Source organism: Pediculus humanus, genomic scaffold (genome assembly GCF_000006295.1).
Source record: "Pediculus humanus corporis 1103172107775 genomic scaffold, whole genome shotgun sequence".
Taxonomy (NCBI): Eukaryota; Metazoa; Arthropoda; class Insecta; order Psocodea; family Pediculidae; genus Pediculus; species Pediculus humanus.
In genome coordinates, this window is record NW_002987371.1 from 295583 (window position 1) to 304384 (window position 8802).

The following is an 8802-nucleotide window of genomic DNA, read 5'->3' on the forward strand; positions in this document are numbered from 1 at the left end:
GTATTTTCTATCTCTTTTTAACATTTATTGATTTTTCACCATAATGACTAACACAACATATATATATATATAATTTTAAACATTTTATTAAAAGGAAACAAACAAAATGGTTTTTATTATTTATATATACACTTTGATTGATTTCTACATGAAAAAAATTTTTTTTTTTTTTTTTTTTTTTTAAGCTCCCCTCAAAGCAGACAATTAATTACACATTTTTTTTTTTTTTTATAAATGCTGTCGAAAATCGTAAAAGCTTTTTTTTTTTTTTTTTTTTATTTTTATTTTTATCGCCGCCGTAAATAAAATAAATATAACGAGAATAATGATGATGATGATGATGATGATGAAAATAATTTTCAAAAAAAAAATATGAAAGAATAAAATAATAACGGCAACATTTTTTTTTTTAATTTATTAATTATTAATTATTATCATTATCATTATTATTAACAAACGGTGTGATTTTTTTCCCTTTGAATTTTCCCCTTCGACGACCTAAACAAAAAAAACTCACCGCCTTCCATATAAAAAAAAAAAATAAAAGGGGGGGAAAACGCAATTAATTTTAATTTGCAAAATAATAATAATATTATTTATACTTTCAAACGACGACGACGACGTTCGAACGGTTTTAAAAAATTCAATGTGGGGAGTCTTCTGTATACAATAATAATAATAATAATTTAAAATTCTTTCTCACTTTTTTTTTAGTTTGCCCCCAAAATACTAATAAAACATGTGTTTAGTTTAGTTTAGTTTAGTTTTTTTTTTTTTTTTGATCCGCCGCAGGCACACGAAGATTTTTTTTTTTTAAAAAAGTAATTTGATACAATCGTATTCAAATTTTTTAAATGGGAGGGAATGAGAGAGAGAAAAATTATTATTATTATTATTATTAATGAGAGTTTAAATGCTAATTGATTTTTTTTTATCATCATCATCATCATCATCATTATTATTATTATTTTTTAAGTATTTTACCCGTCGGGGAAAGCGAAAACTTTTTTTTTTTTTTTTTTTTTTTTTTTTTAATTAAAACGCAAAACTTATAAACAAAACAATTTTTTCCCAACCACCACCGACGTCGAATTCGTTTCCGGTTTCTGAACGCGCATCGCGTCTACGTCATCATCATCGTAGTTCGTCTTTTTACCGCGACGCGCACACATGATCGCTCATAATTTTCTTTTTTTTTCCGTTAACAATTATAAACGAAACCGATAGCCATAGAATAATAATTTTCATTTCTTTTTTTTTTTTTTCGTTGATAATTTATTACGTACGTCGCAAAACAAAACGAAACGAAACGAAAATCTAATCGTAATAAAAAATAAATAAATGTTTTTTTTTTTTTGCTTTTCTCATCCGATACACAAATATTTATTTATTTTCGTTTAAAAATGGTAAAAAATTTTTTTTTTTTTTTTTATTACGATCATAAATACGTCTATAACCATTTAAACCGTTATAATATTATTACGTATTATTTATTTATTTATAAGAACAAAGTATATTATTATTATTTTTGTTATGAAAAACGGGGGGAATAACCCCGTAAAATTACGGCCCTTTTTTTTTTTTTTTTTTAAATTATTTATAAATGTATTATTTATTTATTTATTTTTTTTATAATTTATTTTTTTATAAACGATATTTATATAATAATATAACAAAAACGAAAACGACGAAGACGACGACGACGTCAAAAAAATTATTATTATTAACTTTATTGTTCTTTTTTTTTCTCACTCACTTAATTCTTTCTCTTCTTCCACGTTTTTTTTTTATTTTCATTTTCATTTTACGCGCTCTTTTGTTTTTTTTTTTTTTTTTTTTTTTTTGAATTATTTATTTCCTTTGAGAAAAGCAAAAAAAATTTTTTTTTTTAATATATTTTTTTTTTTTTTCGTAACGTTATATATTAACAATAATGATTATATGATAATGATAATAATAACGATGTTTATTGTCTTGTTGCTAAAAAAAAAAAATTAAAAATAATGATAATAATAATATTAAATTCTCGCTTTTATTTATTTACTTATTCGTTCGTCATTTTTATTTCTTAATTTTTTTTTTTTTTAACGTTAATAATTTTATAAATCTTTAATATAATAATAATAATAATAATAATGATGATGATGATGATGATTTTGTGATGTAATAAAACCACGTGGTTTTTCGTTTTAAATTATTATTATTATCACAATCATCATAATCATCAGTGTAATTTTTTTGATTGTATGACAACATGTACGACGTGTATTAAAATATCGAAAAAATTTATTATTATTATTATTATCATTGATTATTGATTATTGATTATTATTGATTTTTTTTTTTAAATAATTGTCTCGATTATTAATAATAATAATAATACATAACTGATGAATAATAAATGCAAAATAAAAAATAAAAAAATAAAAACCTTGAATTTCAGGCTACGATTATTGTCGTATAATAATAATAATAATAATAATAATAATAATAATAATAATAATAATAATAATAATAATAATAATAATAATAATAATAATAAAACAGGGAACTCGCACAAAAAAGTAGAATTTAAAACACAAATTGAAAATTAAATAATAATAATAATAATAATAATAATAATAATAATAATAATAATAATAATAATAATAATAATAATAATAATTGATTATTGCACTGACCTAAAAAACAAAAAAAAACGCATTTTTTTCGAAATTTACAAAAAAAAAAAAAAAAATTTAATTTACACACACACGCACACACGCACGCACACCTGATGAGTAAGCAATCAAACAATCGATATAATTAATCGATTGTTTTTTTTTTTTTTTTTTTTTTTTTTCGTAAAATAATTTAAGGTTTAATGTGGTATACGAACGAATACACGGGTTTTATTATTATTATCATCATCATCATTATTATCATCGATTGTATTGTTTTTTAAGGAATTAGGCAAACACGCAAGCAAATTTCGATTTAGTTCAAATTTTATTTTTTATTATTTTTCCCTCCTCGAGAATTTATCATCATCATTATTATTATCATTATTATTTAATACGTGAAAAACCCGGAAAAATGATGATGATGATGATGATGATAATATTTTCCACCGTAAATGAAAAAAAAAGGAAAATTTAACATTTAAAATGATTTATTAAAGAAAATTCGTTGCGATGATTTTTTTTTTTAAATGTAACGGTCTTTTGACCCCAACCTTGCAACATTTTTCCGACATTTTTCCCTACCCCCTCCCGCCCACCCTTCCCTTTGCTTTTCTTTTTTTTTCCCCCTTCAAACCGCGACAAAAATTTTATTATATTATTATTATCATCAACATCGTCGCGTGCGGTCGTGTTATTAACGTGAGAATGAAAAATGATATTATTATTATTATTTATTTATTTATTTATTTATTTAAATACTTATTTACATCGGTATGAATGAATGAATTTTATCATTTATTGCAATGTGAAACACGTGCCACGATAATAATGATAATGATAATAATAATAATAATGATATTAAAGAACTTATTGCTGAGGAATGAAAATCGGATGATGAAGAATGCTGGAATGAAAATTTCTTGAAAATTTGTTTAAGAACATGAAAGACATAAATATTGTGTGTCGTGATTGAAAGTGAAATGTAATAATAATAATAATAATAATGATAATGATGATAATAACGACACATTCTTACTTCTATACAAAGAAAATTTTATTATTATTATTATTTTTAATATTAAAACTTATTAGTTTAGAAATTTCTATTCGTACTTGTGCCACGCGCGTAATTAACGACACCGAAAATTATTATTATTATTATTATTACGGCAAGGGTTAAATAGAAAACGGAAATGATAATAATAATGATAATAATTACGTTTTATAAAAAAAAAAAAAACCCTTTAACGATATAGTAATTATGACGTTTTTTTGAAATCTTAACGATAAACATCTAAACGATTTAAAATTAATTTTTTTGTTTTTTGTTAATGACGTCATCGCCGCCATTTTACGTGATTTTACGTTTTTTTTTGAACGAATGATGATGGTTTAAAGACCCGCAGCATTTCAATAAACAATTAACGGAGCTTGAATATTTTTTATGACGATGATAATGATGATTTTACCGGTCACGATTGGATAAGAAGAAAAAAAAAAAAAACCATAACATTATTATACGCATTTCGCTCAGCGACATTATTATTATTAATAAATTATTTATTTATTTATTTATTATTAAAAATAATTATTAATGATAATAAAAAAAAAACATTTTTTTATTTTTATTTTTAATTAATTAATTAATTACGACAACACCTTCGGACTCGATCATTAATTAAAAGAATAAAAGAAGAGAAAAAAAAACAAGATGGCGAATTTTTTTTTTTTCTCTTTAATTGTAGGCGTCGTCGACGACGACGACGACACGAAAAATTTAAATTAAAATGCAAAAATTAAAATAAAAAAAAATTATTCTGAGAAAACAATTCCTAAAAAAAAAAAAAAAAAAAAAAAAAAAACACGACGACGACGAATAATAAATAAGTATTTAATTGTTTTCTGCTACAAATAAATTTTTTAAGAATAAGACTTTTTTTGAGTAAAATTCTCTTTAAATTATTATTATTATTATCATTTTTTTTGCCTCCTCGAACAAACAAACAAGACAAATTAAAAGAGTGTCTGTTATAACGTTTAAACGAAAAAAGAAATTTTTTTACTCTATGATTTTTTTTTCTGTAAACGGAAATGCAACAAGACTTCAATCGTATCATTTCCCATCACAAATTTTTCCTTTTTTTAATTTAACGTCGTTATTAACAGATTTATTATCATTATTATTATCATTATTATTATTAATATTAAATCGCGTTTCTTTTACGTTTTAAAAAAATTCAAGGAAGTCCAGTTGATTAATAATTTTTTATTTATTTTTTTTTCAACTTTTTTATCGATCGATTTTCAATTAAAAAAAAAAAAAAAACAATTCTTAATTTTTATTCACGCCCACGCAAGTTGTCGTTTGTTATTTGTTGTTTGTTGTTGTAGTTTGTTGTGTTGTTGTCGTGTCAAAAAACATCGAGAGAAAAAAAAAAAATTTTAAATATTAAAACGTTTAACAAAACCTGTTTTTTTTTTTTTTTTTTTTAAACAAATTTCACATAATTAAAATTATTATTATTATTATTAACCGATTCGTAATAGTAATAATAATAATAATGAGAAATTACCGTGTGTTTATAAATTAATTAAAATGCTAATAATAATAATTATTATTATTATTAAAGTGCGTGTGCGTGTGCGCGCAATTACCACAAAAAAAAAAATAAAAGAAAAAGAAAAAAAGAGAAAAAAAGGCAACCCACGTATTATTATTATTATTATTATCAACACCGTCATTATCAATATAATAATATCATTAACATTTTTTATTTAAATCTCTCTCTCTCTACTCGTTTGACAAGGTACCCATTTAACAATTAGTTTAACAAGCTGTTACGTACCCACGTACGGGGCAACAACAATAAAAAAATTTGTTTGTTAAAACGAGGCGTACAAACGGACGACACAACACAAATTTGTCTTATTTCTTTCTTTCTTTTGTGTAAAAAAAATTCAAATAAATTATTATTATTATTATTATTAATAAATAGATTTTTTTTTTATAACGTTAACAATTTAAACAATCGTTTCCTTCCAAATTGTCGTTTGTCGTTTGTCGTTGTTATTGCTGTCGTCGTCTTTCAAATAAATTCTGCAAATTGATTTTATCATACGAATATCGATCGAATTTTTTTTATTATTAACGTCATTAATAATTTTAATAAGAAATTGACTTGTTAATAAATTTATACACACATAACTCGTATCCGGTTTTATTTATTTATTTACTTATTAATTAATAAATTTATTAAAAAATCGTTTGTTGTTGTGTGTAAAAAAAATTTAAACGTCGTCCGTCGTCGCTCCGTTTTATTATTATTATTATTATTTCATAACACGAGAAATTTTATTTATTAAAATGATAACAATAATAATTATGTATACATAATTTTCTTTTGATTTGCGTGCGTGTGCGTGCATGCACGCAAATTTTATTTAAATAAAATTATTTATTTATTTATTTGTTTACATCTTACTCGCGCGACACTAACTAAGTGATTTTATTTATTTATTTATTTAAATAAAAATTCGTGATTTATTAACATTAAATAATAATAATAATAATGATACTTTTTCAGGCTCTCTCTCTCTCTCTCTCTCTCTCTCTTTTATAATACATAATTAATAAGAAATTTTACGATTTTATTTTTTATGTTATTATTGACATTTAAAATTTAAAAAAAAAAAAAAGATAAAATGTAGATTAACACGTTAAAAATACATTTTTAGTATGCGAAAAATTATTATTATTATTATCATTATTAGTTATTAGTTAATAACTAATAATATTTAATTAATGTCAAAAACGTAAAAATTTTTTAAGAGTTAATTTATTTTGAAAAAAAAAAAAAAAAAATTCTTACGTTGTATGTTTAAGGTTGAGAGTTGTTATTTATTTATTTATTGTGAAAATTAATTAACTTTGCCATTTTAAATAAATAAATAAATAAACGCTACTTATTTATATCCGCGTTTACATAAAATATTTTTAATAAATTTTTTTATTTTATGTATATCAAACGACCTTTTTTTTTTTTTTAAAATGATAAATAATGAAAATTTAATAAATTTCATCCCTGACGCTACCGTTTATGTGCACGTGTGTGCGTGAGTGCGCGTGTGTGTGTGAGTATATTACATTAACGAACAAGAAATTATTATTATTATTATTATTATTATTAACGAAACGATAAAAATGAATAAATTATCGTCGTGCAATGAATAATAAATGCATAAATTTTTATTAAAGGTTTACTACTACTTATTATTATTATTATCAATGCAACATTGAAATTATTATTTTTTTTTTTTTTGTTTCTTCTGGAATATTCTTCGGGATTTCTTCGGTTTAAAAAAAAAAAAAATGTTTTTGACATTAGTCAAGTTACTCGTTCGATGAGCTACGACAACAACAACAAACAACAACCGGAAATAATATTTAAGAAAAAGAAAAAATTAAAAAATTTTAAATCGAAATCACCCGAATCATTACTGAACCTCCTCCCATTTCCCCCCTTCCTCTTCCCGCTTATTAATTAATTTATATTATTTAATTAATTATTATTATCATTATTATTATAGAAAAAACGCGTCGAGTTATCCCGTTATAATGTTTACTACTATCATTATCAAAGTGATATAAAAAAAAAAAAAATTAAAAACGCACGCCGCGATTCCCTTTTTTTGTTTAAACAATTCAAATATCATCATCATCATCATCATTATTATTATTATTTTTATTATCATTATTATTAATTTTTACATAACATCATACAAATGTTACACGTTTAACACACGCATTTTTGTACAATAAAAAAAAAAAAATGTATATAAACCGGAAATGACGAAATCGTTTTTTTACCGTTAAAAAAAAATAATAATAATGATAATAATAATAAATGATATTGTTTTTTTTTCGCTGTTGTGCGCACACGAAAATTTTATTATTATTATCATCATCATCATTATTTTTTTTTTAATTAAATAAATTTAAATCAGAAGAAAATCATAATTATAATCATTATTATTATTTTTACTCATCGTACCATTTTTGTAAAATAAGTAACGTTTAATTTTTCCAACGGAAAATACAAATACCCGCGAATGTGATGATAATGATGATGGTGATGATAATAATAAAAACAATAACCGAAACGTTACCGGGTTTTTACGCAACTTTAATTTATCACCGCCATATTTTTTTTTTTTTTTTATTATTTTTCTTTCGATAGTTTCATTAAATTTTTTTAAAATCGAAATAAAATTAACTACCGGATACTAAATTATCATTATCATCATCATCATCATCATCATCGTCACAGTTTTAATATATAAAAACAAAGAAGAAAGAAATCCACGTTTAATAAAATACGTTTAAATTTTTTTTTTTTTTAATGCCCTTTTCCTAAACGAAATCGAAACGTTCGTAATAATAATAATAATAATAATAATAATAATAATAATAATAATAATAATGATGATGATGATGATGATGGCAATATGTTTACAACCGTTAAATATTCGGTTTTTACGATTCCATCGTATTTTATATAAATTAACGTACGGAAGTAAGTAACAATTTGATTTTATTTTTAATTATCAAAAGGTCGTAACAACGACAACGACAAACACAGGACAAATTTTATTATTTATTTAAACCGTCGGTTACAAAAAAAAAAAAAGGAAAAGTTTCGGATGATTTTCGTACACGACACACACACAGGAACGCGTCGGATGTTGAATGGACCATGATAATGATAATGATGATAATCAAATTGGTGGAAAGGGATCCTCACGTGACTCACTTTTGGGGGGTAATCCCTTTTTAAAAAGAAATCCCCGTTTTTTTAATTAAAATGGGAGGGGGGCTTAAATCTAAAATTTACGTTATCGGATACTATCAGATCTTCTTTTCTTTTACGATCTTTTACAGAATCATCATCATCATCATCATCATCATCATCAATTCTGGAGAAATCGGGTTAATCATCCTGGAGAAAAACAATAAAAATCCCTCCTTTTCCTCCTCCTCTTTCCCCTCCCCAAAATAAAAAAGAAATCTAACACATATTTACACATTTACACAGATCAGTAGCAGTAGTTATTTTTTCGCGATAATAATAATTAATAATTA